A 26,887-nucleotide genomic window follows, 5' to 3' on the forward strand; every position below is an offset into this window, starting at 1 on the left:
AAACAAGAAAGACTAAGAATCTTCTCCAGCCAGAGAAGACTAAGGAGGCATGACAACTAAATGCAGTGTAGAACTACTCTGCCCTGGATCCAGGAACAGGAAAAGGACATTAGTAAAAAACTGGTGAAATCCAAATTCTGGAGTTTAGTTAATTTTAATGTGCCAATGTTAACTTCTTACTTTGACAAATATACCATGGTTACCCAAGATGTTAATTTAACATTAAGAAAAACTGGGTGAAGGATATGTGGGCACCCTCTGTACTATCTTTGCAACTTTTTTGCAAATCTAAAGCATTCAAAGTAACAGTTTATGACATATGCAGTAAGCATCTACTCTGTGAACCTGGCAGAGTTCTTGAGTTATTTTATATGTTGCAAACCTATTAATTTAAGGATTCTTACAGAGGTTCATTTCTTGGGATTGAACATAGCTGTCAATTTTAGAGTGCGGTGCACAGAGTACATGGATAAAAAACACTGGGGAGAGGCAGTTCTTATTTCAGAGGCTGATCATCAGATATTTCTAATTCCTATGACTCCATAAGCAGTTATAATTGTCATACTCTACTATTTTCATTCCGTCTCACTGTAGCCTTCCAGCTGCTATTCAAAAGTGATTATAAATAATGGGGCTATAAAAGCCATTCAATAATTAGGACACTTGCTGGCCATATGCCAACCCCAACAATGAAAGGTGATTTATGTAAGATAACCCTGTCACATCTGCCAGCCTGGTTTCCCCTCTGATGGGCTCTCAGACCACTGATTAATATTGCTCTTAACAGCTTTTTATTCCTCCTGACTAGAGAGTAGACTGACAACCAAAAGTGCTACAGCATTTTAAACTTTACATACAAAAAAACAAACCCCCCAAACTATTTTCTGCTTTACCATTTCACATAGCCAGACAACAGGAGGAAAAAGTACAGAATGTAACAGACTGGATCAGGTCAAAGACCTGCCCTTTATCATAGAAGGGGAAAGACCCAAATAAATCCAAAGACAAAAGGACTTAGAGGAGCCTACAAAATTTCATCCCCTCAACACAAGACACTTCAGTATACACATCTTGGACCCACTGCATGTTTCAGCAAGTGTTTCTCAAAGGCAGCACTGTTGGCATTGGGGCAGGACAATTCTTGTTGCTACGGGCTCGTCCCACGATATTCAGGATCCCGTTCTTGGAAGCTCCCAACTAAATGTGTCAAGTGCTCCTAGACATTATGACAACTCCAGTGGGGCAGTTCCACTCCGGTTGATAGGTAAAAATACCAAGCAATCAGAGACAATCGTTGCTTAATTGCCCATTAACATACATATTGGATTTTTTTCTCTTAGATTTTAAAGCATATTAAAAAAGAATATTGCAAAAGTACACGTTGAGGATGGTTCCATAATTGCTAAGTCTATGCTTAATGTGCCTATGTTTAAATATACACATATGTCTTCTATTATGGGGTATACATAGCTGCTGGGATCATAGATTTGAGATAATATTAACATTGGCTCAATTGAGGACCTCTCTGCTGGCAAGTCTTTCTAAAAAAGACCCTTCCATCAATGTCTATCATGTTGTTCTGATTTACTATGTTCATAGCATTTACCATTCTTTGAAATTAACTTGTTTACTTTCCTTTTCCTTGCTTATTATCTGTCATTCCCCAACAGAGTTTCCCACGAGAGCTGCAATCTTCTTGGCTTATCCCCAGCTGTATTTCCAAGTCTCGAGAAGAAATTGGCATACTCTTAGTGACTGACAGAATGGGTTAACGAAGGATGGCAGTACTCATTGGAACATCACCAGTAGGAGCTAAACCAGAATCAGATAGACCTGTGCTCCCATCCTGACTTTGCCATTTGCTACCTCTGTGTTCTTGGGTAAATTCCTTCATCTCTCTGGGTCTCAGTTTCCTCACTGGTGCCTATCTTACAGGGCTGAGTAAATGAGAACTGGCAATGGGATGCTCAATGTTAGCTACCTTCCCTTTCATTATCTGATTTGAAAGTACTATATTTCAAAGAAATCTTTAACAGAATTCTGTTTGTTCCCCAAAGAAACAGGAGGGATTTTTTTTTTTCTTAAGATTCATGACTATGACTTACTGTGTAAAACAAACAAGGTAAGCAAGCCAGCCTTTCCATATCACTGCAAACTAATTAAGACCTATGTGTTATAACCAAATTGCTTTCGCATTGCACAACTTCTGCTTGTAGTGTTCCGTATGGTGGAAGGTGTATAAGCAAAGAGACAGGATTCCAGGTTTCTGTGAACTGTGATGCTGCTGTCCTCTCTTTAGAAGGCAGAAGATCTGGCACTCATTTTTTATTTCACAAGTTACTTATATGTTCTTTATGTATTCTATTGCTTATTCATTATTTTAATTTGCATTCCCTTGATGACTAATAATTTGAGCACCTTGTCATGTGCCCATTCTTTTGTGAAGTTTTTAAAATTAGGTTGTCTTTCTAATACTGACTTCTAAGAGTTCCTTATACATCCTGGATATCTGTTCATTGCCAGAAATATATTTTGCAAATTTTGTCTCCTGGTCTCTAGCTTGCCTATTCATTTTCTTAATGATGCCTTTTCGGTGAGAAAAAGTTTTTAGTTTTGATGAAGTCTAATTTACCAAGTTTCATAGTTATTCTTTTCCATATGATTCATTAACTACAGATGAGAGAACAGCACAATGAAGTAGGTAGAAGAACTCTGGGCAGAGGTCAGGAGACCCGGATTTCAGACCTAATTCTGTGTAGCATCTGCATTTGGAGAAGTCATCTTGCTCTTCTCGCTAGAACACAGCCCTGCCATTCTACTCAGTATTTAATGAATGTTGCTGGAAGGTCTAATACATTTGCTGCATTTCACTTATCTGTAAGTGAACAGGCTGGATGACAATCGCAGCAGCCTCTCCCATTCTAAAAATTTCTGTTACTTACTTATCTTGGTCTCACATTTCCCATCCAACAATGCCTTCTCAGGCATCCCGTACCAAAATTAATCCTGCTGTGCCTCTCAGCCTCCCAGAAATAGCCACAAAGAACCCTTCTTGCTAATCAACCCGGCAGTAATTCTAGCAGGCCCCTGCGATATATAAGCATGCTGTGGCTTGTCGCCCCACTCTTTTCTAAAGCAGTGCTAAAGAGTTCAAACAGCATGTTATTTCAGTGTTTACTCACAACAGGCCTGCAGCAGCAGCAAAGCTTTCCCAGCTTCTCTTCTAAATTCAGTTCCCACAGTATATTGCTTATATACAAACATACTATCCCACTGCTAAAATAACATTTTTGAAATTGCAACAAAAATACCAAATGAACCAACAAACCCAATTAATGCATGCCAACATTAGGCAAGTTAGTCCCTGACACTCCAGAGTTACCAAAACACAGAGAGGGATCAAACATTTGTCCAAGGAACAAACTGAAACATGTCAGCCACCGCAGCCTCTGGCAACATGTGACACCATCCTTTTCTTTGCTTGATTTCAGGTCAGTCCCTATGAGAGGGATAATTATCTTTAGAAATTAAAGTGACTTTAAATAAATTTTGCACTGCCTTTTGAGACCAGCTCATACCCTATGGAGGTGCTAAGCCGCAACTGAGAGTTCCTTCTTTATAACAAGCCTTTGTTTAAAAAAAAAAACAAAACAAAAAAATTAGGTGATGGCAATGGAGAGCTACATTGAGAACCTGAATCTGAGGGGAATTCAATTCACTAGGATTCCCCCTACACGTCTTGAAGAGGGAGGGCAGCATGCTGCTCTCCTTATATCCCAGAATGTTCTATTAACAAGGCTTATGTAGAATTTAATTGGTAATAGGACATTCCCTCTAAGACAGTGGTCTGAACCTTGCTGAACATTAAATCACCTGGGGCACCTGGGTTTAAAATAATACCAATGCCCGGGCCTTTACTTCAGACCTATTAAATAAGGATTTAGGTGGTAACACAAGGCATCAGTATTTTCCTAAATCTCCCCTCATGATTCTAATATGTACTCAGGGTTCTCAGCTTAGCTTACTTCTCAGATCCTGAATTTCCAGTGGATGCGCTAATTGTCAGATTACTTTCACAGAACCTTCTGTTTATAGAGCATCCTGCAGAACCTACTAAGATGAATGCTCTTAGCTTCAAAGAAGAAGTCTAAGAGACTGAACCACGTGCAGAGTGGGATGGCAGGGAAGAACACCAAGGAAAAAAAGGAAGTAAAAAAATTCCAAGACCCTCTGGAGTCACAGCCCTGGGAACTTAAATTGGGTTTCTGCCTGCCCTGAGGAGAGAAGAAAACTCAAATTAGCTGGGTAGAAAATTCACCACAAAAGATCAGGGGATTTTAGTGACCTGTGTTTTGATGTCTCTCACTGTGGCTCAGACACACTTTCCACTTTCATGACGGTTCCTGAAAAAGTCATAAGTTACTTACATTTAATTTGAAGAACACACATAACATATAAGGGGTAGGATAGCAGTTAGAGGGACCAATGTTTCCACCTGGCTGTAAGCTATGAGAAAAAGCAAGGTGAGAAAGGGCATGCTGCGAGCACAAATGCAGGGCTTTCCCACACTGAAACAATAATAATGGTGCCTTCTGTGGGCTGACTTCTGAAGTGAAGACAACACCAATACATTTATGAAGAGCTAGGGAAGACGAAAGCACAAAGTAACAACAGGCTCCCCAAAGTCAAACAGAGAACAAATGTGATTGCTGTGGATTCGGTAATTATTCCACTGGTGGATTCTACACTGAGGCTAATACAGGACCACGTGCCACCCCAAATGTACCAGCTTCCCGTGAGCACAACACCAAGTAATGCTCACGGCCGTTCTCATATCCTGATCAAGGCCTGGGAAAATCGATTTCCTTTAATGAGATATTATTCAACCACTGGTCAAAGATACAGGTCATATGGCAATCATGCCCTTCCTCCAAAAGACTCCCAGCAAATGGACAGGCTTCAAACAATTTTCCACCAGCAAGCTAAAAATATTTAAGCTTAGCAGAAAATTGCTTTCTTCATCCAGATACCAACATTCTGCATGAAGTGTTTTTATACTGGCTTACCGAGAAGTCTATATTATCTCTAACCTTGCTATATGTTGGCTCTATACATACTGAAGTCATGCTCATACCATAAAAGTTCATGCAAAATCAAATTATGAAAATAAACTGGCAATACTTCCATTCCTTTTTCTTGATAAAAGAAGTCCAGCTTAGCATTTGCTTTTCTCCCCATAATTAAAAAGATTCTGAAAAAGAAAATGTAGCAAACCAGTCTTGAGCAGAAAATACCTGGAGAAGATGTCTCATATATGTAAAAAAAATAACAGTTACAAAAATAAAAGCTACATCTCTCGTTTGATAGGTATTACCTATCTCTAGAGAAGGCCACTGTTTCAAAATGCGGGACTAATGTTTGAGTTGTGCAAGCCAAATCATCTTGAAGAAACAGAAGGCGCTGCTAAGCTTTAGCAGAATAAGCCCTAACATAATATGCCAAGGAACACATTTGACAAAACAGAAGTAGAGAAATATTTTCAAAATCAGTTCTTGGCTTAAATATAGCATTTGGCACCTCAAGTAAATACAAGGAAGAAGAAATAACTTGGTGGTGTCAGGGGACTTGCTGAACTGCAGCAGCTCAGATGGTGGGGTTTGCACTGATTTCTCAGCTCCTCCCCTTCTTTGCCTTTTCATTAGTGACTCCCCAGTACAGGGTCCCATAGAAGGGCTGGAAAGAAAAGAACTGCATAAACATATATAACCAGTTTTCTTAATCATTATTACCTCCTGTAAAACCATTCTATTAACAAATACCTCATGCCAACTGGACAGCTCTCCTTAGACGTGTTCTGGATTATACAGCCAACTCAGTATCTAGCTTGCTGTCCATAAAAAGTAAAGGGGCAGGACTGCCTTTTCCAGGAAGATGGGTTAAACATATATTTCCCTATTCCCCCCGATAGGTAGTACTAAAGATCCTGGATACAATATATAAAACAAACAATAAGACCCTGAAACGTGGAGAGAAGGTGGCAGACCAGCTAGGATCCTCAGGATGGACCTTGATAAGGAAGTGGGTATATAAATGCCAATGGGTGTAGGAAAAACAAGACCCAACAAAAACCTGTTCTCAAGAAAGTCAAAGGACAAGAAAAGGGGCAATGTAGCAAGACAAAAAATTTTTAGACATACCCTCTACTCCAGCCAAATACTTTTCCTGTAGGAAGAAACAACAACTATGGTCTCACTACCACGCAAACCAACAGACAAGTGGAGAGCCTATACTTTCAGCCTTCCTAGGCTGTAACAGGGTTCTCTCCAATCCTCCCAGCCCCTGCTTGATAGTGTCAGAGGAGGATGAGGAGGGATCCAGAACTTGGATTCCTACCGGGCTTAATGAATCCCCTTCCCCGCCCACTCTCTCCTCCCCCCAAAAGTACAACCCCACCCCCCTACCCCAAGAAGCCAGGATTCCCATCCACCCAGCAGTGATAAGGAGTCACTCCCTCCATAGAGTGCCAATGGAGGAAAAATGGGGAACCTGGACTTCTACATCCACCTGCCAGTAATGAGGTGCGCTCCACTTCTGCTGCCAGAGTAGGGTCAGACAAAATCAGCTAAAACAGAAGTTATGTTTTAAATTCAGTTTTACTGAGATATATTCACATATCATACAATCATCCATGGTGTACAATCAACTGTTCACAGTACCATCATATAGTTGTACATTCATCACCCCAATCTATTTTTTGAACATTTTCCTTGTACCAGGAAAAGTAAAAGTAAGAGTAAAAAAATAAAAGTAAAAAAGAACACACAAACCATCCCCCCCACCCTAGTATTCATTTAGTTTTTGTCCCCATTTTTCTGCTCATCCATCCATACACTGGATAAAGGGAGCGTGATCCATAAAGCTTTCACAATCACACTGTCACCCCTTATAAGCTACGTTGCTATACAATTGTCTTCAAGAGTCAAGGCTACTGGGTTGGAGTTTGATAGTTTCAGGTATTTACTTCTAGCTATTCCAATGCATTAAAACCTAAAAAGGGTTATTTGTATAGTGCATAAGAATGCCCACCAGAGTGACCTCTCGACTCCATTTGGAATCTCTCAGCCACTGAAACTTTATTTTGTTTCATTTCACATCCCCCTTTTGGTCAAGAAGATGCTCTCAATCCCATGATGTTGGGTCAAGATTCATCTCTAGGAGTCATATCCTGCATTGCCAGGGAGATTTACACCCCTGGTACACATGGGGGGAGGGCAGTGAGTTCACCTGCCAAGTTGGCTTAGCTAGAGAGAGAGGGCCACATCTGAGCAACAAAGAGGCACTCAGGGGGAAACTCTTAGGCACAATTATAAGCAGGTTTAGCCTCTCCTTTGCAGTGACAAGCTTCATAAGGGCAAGCCCCATGATAGAGGGCTCGGCACATCAAACCACCAGTCCTCAATGATTGTGAGAACATCAGCAACAATGCAGGTGGGGAAGCCCAACACCTCGGCATTTTCCCCCAGCTCCTCAGGGGAACCCTGCATATATATTTTCATTCTCTGCCCAAATTATTTTGGGATGTGTCACTATTTCACACTAACCTATGCAAAACTACCAGGTCTCACTTCCTATTCAAAGTTCCATGTAATTATGGTATTTGAAAAAACAGACGGTTTTAGTAAGATCCAGAGTATCATAACATAGTACCCAAAATGTCCAGATTTTAATAGAAAATCATTTGTCAAAGAACCAGAAAAATCTCAATCTGAATGAAAAAAGATAATCAATAGAGACTAACATCAATGACAGAGTTGTTAAATTTATCTGACAAGAGTTTCAAAGTATTCCTTATAAAATATTTTAATAAGCAATTACAAGCACACATGAAATAAATGAAAAAAAAAGTCTCAATAAAGAAACAGAAGATATAAATGGGGAAACAAATAGAAATTTTATAAATGCAAAATATAATTAATGATATAAAAAAACTGAGTGAATGGGTTCAATAGCAGAATGGAGGGGACAAAGGAAAGAATGAGTGATCCTGAAGATAGAACATGAGAAATGACCCAATCTGAAAAACATAAGGAAAATAGACCAGAGGAAGAAAATAAGCCAAAAAGTGGAAATAACCAAAATGTCCATCAACAGATGAACGAATAAACAAATTGTGGTATATACCTACAATGGAATATTATGCAATCATAAAATAGATGAAGTATTGATTCATACTGCAACATGGATGAACTTAAAAAGAATGTTAAGTGAAAGAAGCCAGAAACCAAAAGTCATATATGGCATGGTTCCATTTTTAAGAAAAGTCCAGAATAGGTAAATCCATAGGAACAAAGTATATTAGTGGTTGCCAAGGGCTGGGGGGAGGAGAGAATGGATAGTAACTGCTTAAGGGGCAGAGGGTTTTACTTGGGAGTCTTGAAAATGTTCTGGAGCTAGAGAGAAGTGGTAGCTGCATGAAAGTGTCATGGAACTAAATGCCATTGAATCATTTACTTTAAATGGTTAATTTCATGATATGTGAATTTCAACTTAATAGAAAAATAAATAGAGCCTCAACAACTTGTGGGACTATACCAAGAGACCTAACATTTGTGTCACTGGATTCCTGAAGGAAAGCAGAAAGAGGACAGAGCTGAAAACTACTCAAAGAAATAATGACCAAAAACTTCCAAAATTTGACAAAAGTAATAAACCTATAGATTCAAGGAGGTGAATAAATTCAGACAGGATAAGTTTTTAAAAATCCACACCAAAACCTATCACAGTCAAATTTATAAAATTAAAAGTAAGAGAAAAAAGTTGAAAGCAGTGAGAGAAATGATACCTTATATAAGGGAAAAATAATTTAAATTACTGAGTTTTTCAACAGAATCCATGGACTCCAACAAGAAAGGGGCACAACATTTTTCAAGTGCTGAAAGAAATGTCAACCCAGAATTGTATATTGAGTGAAAACACCCTTCAGGAATTAAGGGAAAATCAAGACATTCTCAGATGAAGGAAAATTAAAAGAATTTGTGAACAGCAGACCTACCCTATAAGAATGGTTAAAGAAGTTCTCTAAACAGAAAATAAATGTGAAAGTAGGAATTTTTGAACATCAAGAAGGAAGGAAAATCAATGGCAAAAATAAAAATATGGGCAAATACAATATACTTTCCATCTCCTTTGGAGTTTCCTAAATTAGGTTTGACAGTTAAAAAAAAAAAAAAAGACCTAGAACACTGTCTGATATGGTTCCAAAATTACATGGAGGAAATATTTAAGACAATTATATTAAAACAAGGAAGGGCAAAGGGAAGTAAAGGGAGGTTAAGATTTTATGATTCACTTAAACTGGTAAGATGACAATACCAGTTCATTGATAAGTTAGGTATATATAACATACAAGGCAACCATTTTAAAAATCTATATAAAGAGATAAACTAACAAAAAAAGGAGATAGAGATAAAACAAAATACAATGCTAAATATACTCAAGTAACCCACAGTAAGGCAGACTACAGAAAAGAAATGAAAAGAGAACAAACAAACAGAAAATAAAAAATAAAACAGTAAACTTAAGCACTAACAGGTAATAATTACATCAAATGCAAATGATTCATACTGCAACATGAAGTATGTTGGCATAATGGATTAAACAACATAACCCAAATCTAAGCTGTCTACAAGAAACTCACTTCAAACACAACATTGTAGGCAGGTCATGAATAAAAGGATGGAAAAAGATATATTAAGCAAACATCAATCAAGAGAAAGCCACAGGTTAGTTACCAGGGGCTGCGGGGAGGGAGAATGGAGAGTTATTACTTAATGGGTAGAGTTTGTTTCTGATGACAGTTTCGGTAACAGTGAAACTCCCTGCTCAGTGCAGGGCAGGCCCACACTCCCAGTTTCAGAGGAAGCACGGAAACCCTTGTGCACATACTGGGAACAAGTATGTCTGGCCCTAACCTCTGGTGATGGCCTAAGGAACTGCTGATGCAGAACTTGCCCTGTGTGTAGAATGCAGCTCACAGAGCTCTGGGAGAGCAGTTAAATGGCTGCCTGGGGCAAGGGATTGCTGGCTGTGGGACACACAGTGCAGTACCCAGGACCATGAGAAAACTGTTTTCTAGGGAAGAGGGGACATTTGTACCCATATAAACAAAGGAATTCCTAGTGGCACAGGCACATGCCCCAGACAAGACACATGAAATTGGATGGATCTAACAATGGAGGAGAAAAGGCTCAAAGGATATTATTAGGGTATAAGAAAAAATTGGAATATAGACAGTAAGCTTTATATCAATGTTAGATTTTTTAAACTTGATAACTGCACTTAAGGTCAAACTAACTTAATAAAATGGTCCTAAATATGCTCAAAGAGCTGAAGGAAAACATAGATAAAGACCAAAACAAAATCAGGAAAATGCTGGATGAACATATAGATAAAATCAACAGGGAGGGCAGACTGGTGAGCTGTATGTTTTAGTTACTCCTCCAGGAAAGTAGGTAGAAAGCCAGGAACTGCGTGGACTGGACACCACAGAGCAATCTGTCTTTGGGCATACTTCATACAACACTCATGAAAATGTCGAACTGCTGAGATCAGCGAAATCTGTAAGTTTTTGCCGCCAGGGGACCCGCGCCCCTCCCTGCCAGGCTCAGTCCCGTGGGAGGAGGGGCTGTCAGCTCCGGGAAGGAGAAGGGAGAACCGCAGTGGCAGCCCTTATTGGAAACTCATTCTACTGATCCAAACTCCAACCATAGATAGACTGAGACCAGACACCAGAGAATCTGAGAGCAGCCAGCCCAGCAGAGAGGAGACAGGCATAGAAAAAAAAAAACAACACGAAAAACTCCAAAATAAAAGCAGAGGATTTTTGGAGTTCTGGTGAACACAGAAAGGGGAAGGGCGGAGCTCAGGCCTTGAGGCGCATATGCAAATCCCGAAGAAAAGCTGATCTCTCTGCTCTGTGGACCTTTCCTTAATGGCCCTGGTTGCTTTGTCTATTAGCATTTCAATAACCCATTAGATCTCTGAGGAGGGCCATTTTTTTTTTTTTTTAAATCCTTTTTTCTTTTTCTAAAACAATTACTCTAAGAAGCCAAATACAGAAAGCTTCAAAGAATTGCAATTTGGGCACGTCAAGTCAAGAGCAGAACTAAGAGAGATCTGAGACAAAAGGCAATAATCCAGTGGCTGAGAAAATTCACTAAACACCACAACTTCCCAAGAAAAAGGGGGTGTCCGCTCACAGCCACCATCCTGGTGGACAGGAAACACTCCTGCCCATCGCCAGCACCATAGCCCAGAGCTGCCCCAGACAACCCAGTGTGACAGAAGCGCTTCAAATAACAGGCACACACCACAAAACTGGGTGTGGACATTAGCCTTCCCTGCAACCTCAGCTGATTGTCCCAGAGTTGGGAAGGTGGAGAAGTGTGAATTAACAAAGCCCCATTCAGCCATCATTTGAGCAGACTGGGAGCCTCCCTACACAGCCCAGCAGCCCCGAACTGCCCTGGGGGGACGGCACTCACCTGTGACATAGCACAGTCATCCCTCAACAGAGGACCCGGGGTGCACGGCCTGGAAGAGGGGCCCACTTGCAAGTCTCAGGAGCCATACGCCAATAACAAGGACTTGTGGGTCAGTGGCAGAGACAAACTGTGGCAGGACTGAACTGAAGGATTAGACTATTGCAGCAGCTTTAAAACTCTAGGATCACCAGGGAGATTTGATTGTTAGGGCCACCCCCCCTCCCCGACTGCCCAGAAACACGCCCCACATACAGGGCAGGCAACACCAACTACACACGCAAGCTTGGTACACCAATTGGGCCCCTCAAGACTCACTCCCCACTCACCAAAAAGGCTAAGCAGGGGAGAACTGGCTTGTGGAGAACAGGTGGCTCGTGGACGCCACCTGCTGGTTAGTTAGAGAAAGTGTACTCCATGAAGCTGTAGATCTGATAAATTAGAGAAAAGGACTTCAATAGGTCTACAAACCCTAAAAGAACCCTATCAAGTTCAGCAAATGCCACGAGGCCAAAAACAACAGAAAATTATAAAGCATATGAAAAAACCAGACGATATGGATAACCCAAGCCCAAGCACCCAAATCAAAAGACCAGAAGAGACACAGCACCTAGAGCAGCTACTCAAAGAACTAAAGATGAACAATGAGACCACAGTACGGGATATAAAGGAAATCAAGAAGACTCTAGAAGAGCATAAAGAAGACATTGCAAGACTAAATAAAAAAATGGATGATCTTATGGAAATTAAAGAAACTGTTGACCAAATTAAAAAGATTCTGGACACTCATAGTACAAGACTAGAGGAAGTTGAACAACGAATCAGTGACCTGGAAGATGACAGAATGGAAAATGAAAGCATAAAAGAAAGAATGGGGAAAAAAATTGAAAAAAACGAAATGGACCTCAGGGATATGATAGATAATATGAAACGTCCAAATATAAGACTCATTGGTGTCCCAGAAGGGGAAGAAAAGGGTAAAGGTCTAGGAAGAGTATTCAAAGAAATTGTTGGGGAAAACTTCCCAAATCTTCTAAACAACATAAATACACAAATCATAAATGCTCAGTGAACTCCAAATAGAATAAATCCAAATAAACCCACTCTGAGACATATACTGATCACACTGTCAAACACAGAAGAGAAGGAGCAAGTTCTGAAAGCAGCAAGAGAAAAGCAATTCACCACATACAAAGGAAACAGCATAAGACTAAGTAGTGACTACTCAGCAGCCACCATGGAGGCAAGAAGGCAGTGGCACGATATATTTAAAATTCTGAGTGAGAAAAATTTCCAGCCAAGAATACTTTATCCAGCAAAGCTCTCCTTCAAATTTGAGGGAGAGCTTAAATTTTTCACAGACAAACAAATGCTGAGAGAATTTGCTAACAAGAGACCTGCCCTACTGGAGATACTAAAGGGAGCCCTACAGACAGAGAAACAAAGACAGGACAGAGAGACTTGGAGAAAGGTTCAGTACTAAAGAGATTCGGTATGGGTACAATAAAGGATATTAATAGAGAGAGGGAAAAATATGGCAAACATAAACCAAAGGATAAGATGGCTGATTCAAGAAATGCCTTCACGGTTATAACGTTGAATGTAAATGCATTAAACTCCCCAATTAAAAGATATAGATTCACAGAATGGATCAAAAAAAATGAACCATCAATATGTTGCATACAAGAGACTCATCTTAGACACAGGGACACAAAGAAACTGAAAGAGAAAGGATGGAAAAAAATATTTCACGCAAGCTACAGCCAAAAGAAAGCAGGTGTAGCAATATTAATCTCAGATAAAATAGACTTCAAATGCAGGGATGTTTTGAGAGACAAAGAAGGCCACTACATACTAATAAAAGGGGCAATTCAGCAAGAAGAAATAACAATCGTAAATGTCTATGCACCCAATCAAGGTGCCACAAAATACATGAGAGAAACACTGGCAAAACTAAAGGAAGCAATTGATGTTTCCACAATAATTGTGGGAGACTTCAACACATCACTCTCTCCTATAGATAGATCAACCAGACAGAAGACCAATAAGGAAATTGAAAACCTAAACAATCTGATAAATGAATTAGATTTAACAGACATCTACAGGACATTACATCCCAAATCACCAGGATACACATACTTTTCTAGTGCTCACGGAACTTTCTCCAGAATAGATCATATGCTGGGACATAAAACAAGCCTCAATAAATTTAAAAAGATTGAAATTATTCAAAGCACATTCTCTGACCACAATGGAATACAATTAGAAGTCAATAACCATCAGAGACTTAGAAAATTCACAAATACCTGGAGGTTAAACAACACACTCCTAAACAATCAGTGGGTTAAAGAAGAAATAGCAAGAGAAATTGCTAAATATATAGAGACGAATGAAAATGAGAACACAACATACCAAAACCTATGGGATGCAGCAAAAGCAGTGCTAAGGGGGAAATTTATAGCACTAACTGCATATATTAAAAAGGAAGAAAGAGCCAAAATCAAAGAACTAATGGATCAACTGAAGAAGCTAGAAAATGAACAGCAAACCAATCCTAAACCAAGTAGAAGAAAAGAAATAACAAGGATTAAAGCCGAAATAAATGACATAGAGAACAAAAAAAAATAGAGAGGATAAATATCACCAAAAGTTGGTTCTTTGAGAAGATCAACAAGATTGACAAGCCCCTAGCTAGACTGACAAAATAAAAAAGAGAGAAGACCCATATAAACAAAATAATGAATGAAAAAGGTGACATAACTGCAGATCCTGAAGAAATTAAAAAAATTATAAGAGGATATTATGAACAACTGTACGGCAACAAACTGGATAATGTAGAAGAAATGGACAATTTCCTGGAAACATATGAACAACCTAGACTGACCAGAGAAGAAATAGAAGACCTCAACCAACCCATCACAAGCAAAGAGATCCAATCAGTCATCAAAAATCTTCCCACAAATAAATGCCCAGGGCCAGATGGCTTCACAGGGGAATTCTACCAAACTTTCCAGAAAGAACTGACACCAATCTTACTCAAACTCTTTCAAAACATTGAAGAAAATGGAACACTACCAAATTCATTTTATGAAGCTAACATCAATCTAATACCAAAACCAGGCAAAGATGCTACAAAAAAGGAAAACTACCGGCCAATCTCCCTAATGAATATAGATGCAAAAATCCTCAACAAAATACTTGCAAATCGAATCCAAAGACACATTAAAAAAAACATACACCATGACCAAATGGGGTTCATTCCAGGCATGCAAGGATGGTTCAACATACGAAAATCAATCAATGTATTACAACACATTAACAAGTCAAAAGGGAAAAATCAATTGATCATCTCAATAGATGCTGAAAAAGCATTTGACAAAATCCAACATCCCTTTTTGATAAAAACACTTCAAAAGGTAGGAATTGAAGGAAACTTCCTCAACATGATAAAGAGCATATATGAAAAACCCACAGCCAGCATAGTACTCAATGGTGAGAGACTGAAAGCCTTCCCTCTAAGATCAGGAACAAAACAAGGATGCCCGCTGTCACCACTGTTATTCAACATTGTGCTGGAAGTGCTAGCCAGGGCAATCCGGCAAGACAAAGAAATAAAAGGCATCCAAATTGGAAAAGAAGAAGTAAAACTGTCATTGTTTGCAGATGATATGATCTTATATCTGGAAAACCCTGAGAAATCGACGATACAGCTACTAGAGCTAATAAACAAATTTAGCAAAGTAGCAGGATACAAGATTAATGCACATAAGTCAGTAATGTTTCTATATGCTAGAAATGAACAAACTGAAGAGACACTCAAGAAAAAGATACCATTTTCAATAGCAACTAAAATAATCAAGTACCTAGGAATAAACTTAACCAAAGATGTAAAAGACCTATACAAAGAAAACTACATAACTCTACTAAAAGAAATAGAATGGGACCTTAAAAGATGGAAAAATATTCCATGTTCATGGATAGGAAGGCTAAATGTCATTAAGATGTCAATTCTACCCAAACTCATCTACAGATTCAATGCAATCCCAATAAAAATTCCAACAACCTACTTTGCAGACTTGGAAAAGTTAGTTATCAAATTTATTTGGAAAGGGAAGATGCCTCGAATTGCTAAAGACACTCTAAAAAAGAAAAACGAAGTGGGAGGACTTACACTCCCTGACTTTGAAGCTTATTATAAAGCCACAGTTGCCAAAACAGCATGGTACTGGCACAAAGATAGACATATAGATCAATGGAATCGAATTGAGAATTCAGAGATAGACCCTCAGATCTATGGCTGACTGATCTTTGATAAGGCCCCCAAAGTCACTGAACTGAGTCATAATGGTCTTTTCAACAAATGGGGCTGGGAGAGTTGGATATCCACATCCAAACAATGAAAGAGGACCCCTACCTCACCCCCTACACAAAAATTAACTCAAAATGGACCAAAGATCTCAATATAAAAGAAAGTACCATCAAACTCCTAGAAGATAATATAGGAAAACATCTTCAAGACCTTGTATTAGGCGGCCACTTCCTAGACTTTACACCCAAAGCACAAGCAACAAAAGAGAAAATAGATAAATGGGAACTCCTCAAGCTTAGAAGTTTCTGCACCTCAAAGGAATTTCTCAAAAAGGTAAAGAGGCAGCCAACTCAATGGGAAAAAATTTTTGGAAACCATGTATCTGACAAAAGACTGATATCTTGCACATACAAAGAAATCCTACAACTCAAAGACAATAGTACAGACAGCCCAATTATAAAATGGGCAAAAGATATGAAAAGACAGTTCTCTGAAGAGGAAATACAAATGGCCAAGAAACACATGAAAAAATGTTCAGCTTCACTAGCTATTAGAGAGATGCAAATTAAGACCACAATGAGATACCATCTAACACCGGTTAGAATGGCTGCCATTAAACAAACAGGAAACTACAAATGCTGGAGGGGATGTGGAGAAATTGGAACTCTTATTCATTGTTGGTGGGACTGTATAATGGTTCAGCCACTCTGGAAGTCAGTCTGGCAGTTCCTTAGAAAACTAGATATAGAGCTACCATTTGATCCAGCGATTGCACTTCTCGGTATATACCCGGAAGATCGGAAAGCAGTGACACGAACAGATATCTGCACGCCAATGTTCATAGCAGCATTATTCACAATTGCCAAGAGATAGAAACAACCCAAATGTCCTTCAACAGATGAGTGGATAAAGAAAATGTGGTATATACACACGATAGAATACTACGCGGCAGTAAGAAGGAACGATCTCGTGAAACATATGACAACATGGATGAACCTTGAAGACATAATGCTGAGTGAAATAAGCCAGGCACAAAAAGAGAAATATTATATGCTACCACTAATGTGAACTTTGAAAAATGTAAAACAAATGGTTTATAATGTAGAATGTAGGGGAACTAGCAGTAGAGAGCAATTAAGGAAGGGGGAACAATAATCCAAGAAGAACAGATAAGCTATTTAACGTTCTGGGGATGCCCAGGAATGACTATGGTCTGTTAATTTCTGATGGATATAGTAGGAGCAAGTTCACAGAAATGTTGCTATATTAGGTAACTTTCTTGGGGTAAAGTAGGAACATGTTGGAAGTTAAGCAGTTATCTTAGGTTAGTTGTCTTTTTCTTACTCCCTTGTTATGGTCTCTTTGAAATGTTCTTTTATTGTATGTTTGTTTTCTTTTTAACTTTTTTTTTCATACAGTTGATTTAAAAAAGAAGGGAAAGTTAAAAAAAAAAAAAAGAAAGAAAGAAAAGCAAGGAAAAAAAAAAGATGTAGTGCCCCCTTGAGGAGCCTGTGGAGAATGCAGGGGTATTCACCTACCCCACCTCCATGGTTGCTAACATGACCACAGACATAGGGGACTGGTGGTTTGATGGGTTGAGCCCTCTACCATAAGTTTTACCCTTGGGAAGATGGTTGCTGCAAAGGAGAGGCTAGGCCTCCCTATATTTGTGCCTAAGAGTCTCCTCCTGAATGCCTCTTTGTTGCTCAGATGTGGCCCTCTCTCTCTGGCTAAGCCAATTTGAAAGGTGAAATCACTGCCCTCCCCCCTACGTGGGATCAGACACCCAGGGGAGTGAATCTCCCTGGTAACGTAGAATATGACTCCCAGGGAGGAATGTAGACCCGGCATCGTGGGACGGAGAACATCTTCTTGACCAAAAGGGGGATGTGAAAGGAAATGAAATAAGCTTCAGTGGCAGAGAGATTCCAAAACGAGCCGAGAGTTCACTCTGGTGGGCACTCTTACGCACACTTTAGACAACCTTTTTTAGGTTCTAAAGAATTGGGCTAGCTGGTGGTGGATACCTGAAACTATCAAACTACAACCCAGAACCCATGAATCTCGAAGACAGTTGTATAAAAATGTAGCTTATGAGGGGTGACAATGGGATTGGGAAAGCCATAAGGACCACACTTCACTTTGTCTAGTTTATGGATGGATGAGTAGAAAAATAGGGGAAGGAAACAAACAGACAAAGGTACCCAGTGTTCTTTTTTTACTTCAATTGCTCTTTTTCACTCTAATTATTATTCTTGTTATTTTTGTGTGTGTGCTAATGAAGGTGTCAGGGATTGATTTAGGTGATGAATGTACAACTATGTAATGGTACTGTAAACAATCGAAAGTACGATTTGTTTTGTATGACTGCGTGGTATGTGAATATAGCTCAATAAAATGATGATAAAAAAAAATCAACAGGGAAATGGAAATTATGAAAAGGAATCAAACAGAGCTGAAGGCCACGGTAACAAAAAGTAAAAATTTCCTAGAGGGATTCAACAGCAGATTGGAGCTGGCAGAAGAAAGAATCAGAGAATGCGAAGATAGGACAATTGAAACAATCCAGTCTGAGGAGCAGAAAGAGGAGAGAATGAAGAAAAGTGAACAGAGCCTGAGAAACCTCTGGGACACCATCAAGCATACCAATACCCACATTGTGGGAGTCCCAGAAGAAGAAGAAAGACAGAAAGAGGTAGAGAAAATATTCAAAGAAACAATGGCTGAAAACATCCCAAATTTAATGAAAGACATGAATATATACATCCAAGATGCAGAACAAACTCCGAAGAGGATAAACCCAAATAGACCCACGCTGTGCCATGTTATAATCAAACTGTTAAATGCCAGAGATGGAGAATTCTGAAAGCTGCAAGAGAAAAGCAACATGTCACATACAAGGGAGCCTCAATAAGATTAAGTGCTGATTTCTCATCAGAAACAACAGAGGCAAGAATGCAATGGGAACACATATTTAAAAGCAAAAAACTGCCAACCAAGAATTATATATCTGGCAAAACTGTCTTTCAACAATGAGGGAAGGATTAAGACATTCCCAGATTTTAAAAAGCTGAGGACCGTCATCACCACTAGCCCAGCCTACAAAAAATGCTAGAGAGTTCTGCAGGTTCAAAGAAAAGGACACCAGACAAATGACTGAAGCCACATGAAGAAAGAAAGATCTCTGGTAAAGATAATGACATAGGTAAATATAAATGCTAGTGTATTTTTGATTTGTAACTCCCCTTTTTACTTCCTACAGGATTTAAAAGGCAAATACACAAAACTTAATGATAAATAAGTGGTTTTGGACTCATAATGTAGAAATGTGTAATCTGTGACAAGAACAATATAAAGGTAGAGGAACAGAGGGGTATAAGAACATGGCTTATGTATGCTATTGAAGTTAAATTGGTATCAAGGCAGAGGAGACTGTTACAGGTTTAGGATGTCAAATTTAAGCCTCATGGTAATATGAAATATCAGAGAATGTGAAAACTCATAGAGACAGGAAGGTTACCAAAGGTGGGAGGCAGGGGCAATGGGGAGTTAATACAAAATGACTGCAGGGTTTCTGCTTGGGGTGGAGGGAAAATTCTAGTCATGGATGGTAATGAGGGTACTGCATTGTGAATGTGATTAATCCCACTAATTGTATGTTTGGGAGGGATTGGGATGGGAAGGGATATGATATATATGTTTCCCAATTTAAAAAGTAAAGATAAAGAAATAATGGCAATTAAATGCAACACATGCAACTTGATAGATCTAACAATGGAGGAGAAAAGGCTCAAAGGACATAATTAAGGCATAAGAAAAAACTGGAATATAGACTATAAGCTTTATGTCAATGTTAGATTTCTTGAACTTGATAATCACACTTCAGGTGATTACACAAGTGAATATGCTTGTACTTAGGAAATGCACATGGAAGTATTATGTGTTCAAAGATATGATGTGTGCAGACTACTCTTAAATGTTCAAAAAATAGATCCATACATACATACATACATATGGATGGGTGAGTGGGTGGATGGGTGGATGGATGGATGGGTAGAAAGAAGGAAGGAAGGAAGGAAGGACAAAGATAGCAAAATGTTAAAATTGGTTGATCTTGGTATCTGTTGGAGGTGGGGAGTGGAGGAATATTGGAGTTCTCTGTATGGAGTTTATTATTTTTCCAAGTGTCCTATAAATGTGAAATTATTTCAAAATAAAAAGTTAAAAAATGGTTAAAATGGCAAGTAAAAAAAGGAAGCAAGCACAAATGCTATATTAATATCAGATAAAGTATATTTCACCAAAAAAACAGAACTGCAAGATACTTTAAGCACAATCAGATACAACTGAAAGGAGAAATAAATGAAACTACGATTATAGTTTGAGACTACAATACTCATATTGAGTACTGAAGCATTAACACCAATTCTAAGTAATCTCTTCTAGAAAATAGAACAGGAGGGAATACTTCTCAATTCATTTTACGAAGCTAGTGTTACCCTGAAAAATCAGCAAGATGTAAAAACAAAAACAAAAACACCCCAACACCATTAAGCAACAGACTCTAAGTGACATCTATAGAGCACCCCACCAAACAACAGAATATACATTATTTTCAAGTGCCCCAGGAACATATACCAAGAGAGAGCAAATCCTGGGTGATAAAACAAATCTCAACAAATTTAAAAGAATTGAAATCACAGAGTGTGTTTCCAATCACAATGTACTCAAACTAGAAACCAATAAAAGAAAAACAAGGAGAAAATCTCCAAACACTTGGAAACTGAACAATACACTTTCAAAAACAAACAAACAAATAAACAAACAAACAAACAAAACCCCATAGTTCAAAGAGAAAACCTCAAGGGAAATTAAAAAAAAATACATTGAACTTTATGAAAATGAAAATACAACATGCAAAGTGTGTGGGGTCACAACTAAAGCAGTGCTGAGATGGAGACTTATAATTTACTAAATGATTACAATACAAAAGAGAAAAGATTTCAAATCAGTAATCTCAGTTACCACCTCTAGAACAACAGAAAGAAGGCGACATAAACTCAATGCTAAAAGGAAGGACAGAATGAAGAGAAGAAAGCGATGAAATAAAGAACAAAAACAGAGAATAGTCAATAAAACAAAGGGCTGGTTTTCAAAAGACTGATTGACAAACCTCTAGCAAGACTGACAAAGAAAGAGAAAAAACACAATTACCATATCAGAAATTAAGCATGGGATAAACACTAAAGGCCTTGCATACATCAAAAGGATAAGGAAATATTATGAACAACTCTACAAACATGTATTTGATGACTTAGATGAAACGGACCAATACCTTGAGAAACAAACTACCGTAACTCAACCAATATGAAACATATCATTTGAATAGCCCTATAATTATTATAGAAATTGAATTTGCAATTTAAAATCTCCCCAAAATGAAATCTCCTGGTCCACATGGTGTCATTACAGAATTCTATGAAATGTTTAAAGAAGAATTAACACCAATTCTAAGTAATCTCTTTTAGAAAACAGAACAGGAGGGAATACTTCTCAATTCCTTTTATGAAGCTAGTGTTACTCTGATGTTAAAAGCATACAAAGACAGTCAAAAACTAAAAAAATTACAGACCCATACCTCTCAGGAACTTAGAAGTAAAAATCCTCAAAAAAAAAAATATTAGCAAACTGAGTCCAGCAACATCCAACAAGAGGAGGAGATGCAGCTAGGAGGAAGTGTGTATGGCTATGACAGGACTGCAAGAGGGATCTCTGTGATGATGGAAATGCTCCGTGTCATGCCAATATCCTGTCAATGTCAATATCCTGGTCATGATATTGTACCACAGTTTTTGCAAGATGTCACCATTGGGTGACACTTGGGAAAGGGTACACCGGATCTCTGTATTATTTCTTACAACTCCATGTGAATCAACAATGATTTCAAAATAAAAAGTTTTTTATAAAAGTCAGTCATTGTGTGGGACTTGAGCCCTTGCAAGTGAAATGGTCTCTGTGAAGCTATTTAGTGATGTTCATATGACCACGGCCTCTGGAGCCAATTTATCAGGGCTCAAGTCCCTGCTCCACCTTGAGTGACCTTGGGCCAGTTACTTAACTCCTTGGGCTTCCTCTGTTCATCTCCAATGCAAATATAGTACTTCACAGAGTGTTGTGAACAGCGTCTGGCACATGACATTATCTATGTACTAGTTGGCATCATAGTTATTACTGTAGCATTCCAGACATTACTAATCATGACTGTGTTTCGTTTTGCTCCTGTCTCCAGTTCCCTGGCTTTCCAACAGGGGAAGGCAAACCAACTACTGCTCATGAACCAAATCACCTGCAGCCAGTTTTTGTTATTGGAATACAGCAACGGCCATTCATATCTGGACTACGTAACACTCATAAAATATAACCCAAAATAAACATTTTTAAATAATTTGATTTAAAAATTAACAGAAATAGAAATTCTAGTATTTTTCTTTCCACATCCTAATAGATGAAACTGACTCTGGAAACCAATGCCCTAAACCCTTACTATTCAAAATGTGACCCATGGATTGGCCATATCAGCATCCCCCAGGGACATACTGTTGGGAATACAGGCACAGACACTCGGGTACTGACTCAGATGTAGTGAATCACAATCAGCACTTAAACAATGTCCCCAGGTGAAGAGAACGCTGTCAGAATTTGAGAAACTCTGATATAAACCACTACACAGCTCTAAAACCTTATCATAGCGATGACTTTACAACCAACATGGAAAACATTTATGATATTAAGGTATGTGAAATAAGTAGGATTCAGATTTGAACATCATTTCTTTTTGTCTGCATATGCTCAAAGCCAGGATGGAAATAAGCAAAACATAAATCAGAGCGGCTTCTGGTTCTCAATACTACTTTCAGTTCTGCTAATTTGTTTTATGATAATTTCCTAAGGCCCGTATAGGCTTACAGGGGTATCATCATTTGCCTTTTTTGTTCACTGCTCTCTAGGATCATAAGTGACTTGGTGAAATGAAATCCCACATGAAGGGCTTATCCAGGCTCATTAACTGGCCTACAGGAGCCTCCTCGGTTTTAGCCAATTTAACCACCAGCAAGAAGCACAAAACAAAACAATGGTCCAGGGGACATTTTTTTTAAATTTTTTTACATTCATTTTTATTGAGATATATTCACATACCATACAGTCATACAAAGCATACAATCAATTGTTCACAGTACCATTATATAGTTGTGCGTTCATCCCCAAAATTAATTTTTAACATTTTCATTACCACACACACAAAAATAATAAGAATAAAAATTAAAGTGAAAAAGAGCAATTAAAGTAAAAAAGAACACTGGGTGCCTTTGTCTGTTTGTTTGTTTGTTTCCTTCCCCTATTTTTCTACTCATCCATCCATAAACTAGACAAAGGGGAGTGTGGTCCTTATAGCTTTCCCAATCCCATTGTCACCCCTCATAAGCTACATTTTTATACAATTGTCTTCGAGATTCATGGGTTCTGGGTTGTAGTTTGATAGTTTCAGGTATCCACCACCAGCTACCCCAATTCATTAGAACCTAAGAAGGGTTGTCTAAATTGTGCGTAAGAGTGCCCACCAGAGTGACCTCTCGGCTCCTTTTGGAATCTCTCTGCCACTGAAGTTTATTTCATTTCCTTTCACATCCCCCTTTTGGTCAAGAAGATGTTCTCCATCCAGGGGACTGTCTTTTGAAGGAAAACCCAAAGCAGCAAACACTCCCTGGACATAAGTTCCAAGTAGTAAGTTTAGCCATACTTCATGTATGTCTAAAGTCAGTGCTACATACATTTGCTTGAGGATGCAGATCTGGCGGTTGGAGCTTCATACAATTTCTAGCACCCTGACTGTAATGATGGATACCTGTTCACCCTGAGAGCTTCTCCTGACACAGCAGCATGTTATGTGTACAGTAAGCCCATTTTCCCAGCCACCAAGAATCAGCATCCCTCAGACAATGAAACAAATTGCTCATTAGTGAGTCAATTGCTAAATTGTTTGCTTCCTTCTTTTTCTCACTGCAGGCAGACATCCCAGGCATGCCATTCTTGGAAATGGCAGGAAGAAAACACCACCAGAGTTTTAGAGGATCTAGAAGTCATCTTTTTCACATGTTTGGAAGAAATAATATGCTTCATTCAATCACAAAGCTCATTCTTCAAATGATTTGTACTAACTAAAAGCCAACTCTTCCCCTACCCCTCATCTAAAGTGACAACATTTTAGATTAACTTTTCAGCTCATCTTTAGACAATGTGGTGCTCCAGTTTAAACATGTTCTGGGGATATTTATATGTAAACATTGGAAAACCTACCTTAATATTAAACTGAGAAAAAAAAAAACTTTAAAAGGATGCTAAGTTGGGTAAACAAAACAAAATTCACTTCCAAATTTCAACAATTATTTATTTATGTTATCCAAAATGAAATTAAATGAGAAGTGGTTAAAATGAGTTTTATCATCTTTTCAATACTAGTCATATCCATGCTATGAAGTCATTATTTAAATATTTCTTAACTCTGCACATCAAGGGATGGATAAATAATTCAATAATCTTCTAAGAAAATCTGTTTTCAATACTAAATTATTTTGTCACTTGCCTTTGTTTAAAGATTCAAGAAGAAAGTAGGATTCATAGTCATTCAAAATAAGTAATGGGGGGGGATAATACTGAAAAAACCTGGAAGAAATAAAATATTACTTTCATTCAGAGTTCCTAATCTTTGGCAATATAACATTGGGGCCAGATAATTTTCTGCTATAGGGAGTTCTCCTGTGCATTATAGGATGTTTAGCAGCATCCATGGCCTCTACCAACTAGATATTCCTCCCTCACCAGTGGGGAAAACTAAAAGTATCATCCTCTGTTGAGAACCACTGTTTTTTATTTAAGGACAAGGGCAGTGTAGTTGAATCCTGAGATGTAACTGAGCTCTCCGTGGCCCTCCATGGGTTTACTGGTTTGCCAACTCAGTAGAATGACTGTCACCCATTAAGCTTCCTGTGGATTTTAGGAATCGTCCAAGTATTAGTAGATAACATGCATTGCAAGGCCATGAAGAGGCCCAAGGACTTGGCTGTACAGAAACTGAAATAATGATGGTGTTAACTGGCTGTTGCTCTTCCAGAGACTGAAGGTATAATTCTGAAGGCTAAAATCAATGACCCGAGTTACTCTGGGGCATGATGCTCAAAACGGTGGGCGAGCAGACTGCAGAACTGGCCTACGTTACCATAAAATTTATAAGAACCTCTTCACCTACCCATACCCTGCTTAGCCTCAACTGCTGGAGTCCAGGAAATCTGAATAGTCAGAAGTCCACCAGGATAGCTGACTCATCAGGCAAGCATCCAGAAGTCATCTATGATTTCAGAATAACCTCACCGGGGTGAGCAACCTCACACGTATTCTTTATTTCATTCCAATGGAAATCTGCATTAAACTTACAACTTTGAAAAGGAGGAAAGAACATCCTCTTGTACCTGAAAGTCATTCTTAACCCCATCCATCTTCCACATACATCATATCAAGTTCTACCAATTCCACTTCCTGTGTCTCTTTTGAATGGGCCCACTTCTTTCCATCACACCTATCATTGCTAAACTACTACAGAAACCTCCTAAGCAGTCACCTTGCTTCCAGCTTAGGTCTCTTCCACCTGACCTCAAAAGCACAAATTCACCTTTCCCCAGCTCTTATTTCTTCATGGCCTTCCCAGTGCCCTTAGAATGAGGTTCCACTCATTATACAGGGCTGGTAGTAAAGCAGTTTAAGAAGCCAGTGTCATTGATAATCTAAATGACATCTCAACCCCTCCTAAATTGCCAGCACCTGGACTTTTGGAAGAAAAGCCAAGAGCCAACCTTTCTATTTTTGCTTTGCATTTCAGTTGTGGCCTTCTTTTTCCCGAAACTGTGAGAGGGAGCTAGGCTAAGGTTAGCTTAAATCTAGAAGGTGTGAGAAATGGGCAAGGAACAGGCATAATTAAAGAGATTACACTTTCTCTTTCTTTTCATAACATATTTTCTTACATTGGTGGAGTCAAAACATACTTACGATGTGACACCTGTATATAAAACACAGCTCCAAACATGTTCAAAAAATGTATACACACATGCACTAAATTTCTGTCGGGGGAGGAAGTGAGAGGGGTGTTACTAGAAATTACTACAAATGAATAGAGAGAAATACAGCAACATGTTAAGAGGAAAATTTCTGAATCTCAACATTTTCATGTATTTTCCACCATCAATAATGGAAAAAGAGAAAAAAAATCTCTAAAATGTTTTTTTTTAAGTCTTTAAATATCAACCTAGGTATAGAACAGATGGCAAAGGTAACACCCAACTGTTTTGGAATGGAAAGATGTATCTCCTAAGCTGCAGATCTTTTTGCCCAGGTAACTGAGCAGGGAATGGAAACTGTTCTCATTTGATGCTTTTTACAAGTTACCCCCCAAATCAATCACCCTTTGGTTTTTAACATACACACAGACAAACACAATAGAGGGCAAAGAAATTTCCAGTAAAATTATTAATGGTTACAGTAGAGTGTTAACAACATGGAGAAAAGTAAAGAGGACTGAGGAATACTTACCTCTCTTGAATGCAAACACAGGGAGAAGTACAGTTTGATGTATGGCAGCCTTATAAAAATCAGCGAAAAGGTCTCCCTGCCAGCACTTTCAAATCAAAGGTTCCACTAATAATAAAAACTTCAAATATGCATCTTCATTCAATAAATACTATTGAGTCCCTTTCTGTGTGCTAGTGACATTGAAGAATGTCTTTTTTTTTTTTCATGGTTGAATATATACCCATTGTTCCAGTTTGCTAATGCTGCCATTAAGCAAAATACCAGAAATTGATTGGCTTTTATAAAGGGGGTTTATTTGGTTACACAGTTACAGTCTTAAGGCCATAAAGTGTCCAAGGTAATGCATCAACAATCAGGTATCTTCACTGAAGGATGGCCATTGGCATCTGGAAAACCTGTT

At 38.6% G+C, this 26,887-nt stretch overlaps 1 protein-coding gene across 11 annotated transcripts in view; it reads right to left on the reverse strand.

Annotated features, from left to right (window-relative positions):
• MAGI1 (membrane associated guanylate kinase, WW and PDZ domain containing 1) overlaps positions 1-26,887 on the reverse strand; it is a 712,862-nt gene that overhangs the window by 282,447 nt on the left and 403,528 nt on the right. The gene's annotated exons all lie outside the window — the stretch shown is intronic.

This window comes from Choloepus didactylus, chromosome 1 (genome assembly GCF_015220235.1).
Source record: "Choloepus didactylus isolate mChoDid1 chromosome 1, mChoDid1.pri, whole genome shotgun sequence".
Classification (NCBI taxonomy): domain Eukaryota; kingdom Metazoa; phylum Chordata; class Mammalia; order Pilosa; family Megalonychidae; genus Choloepus; species Choloepus didactylus.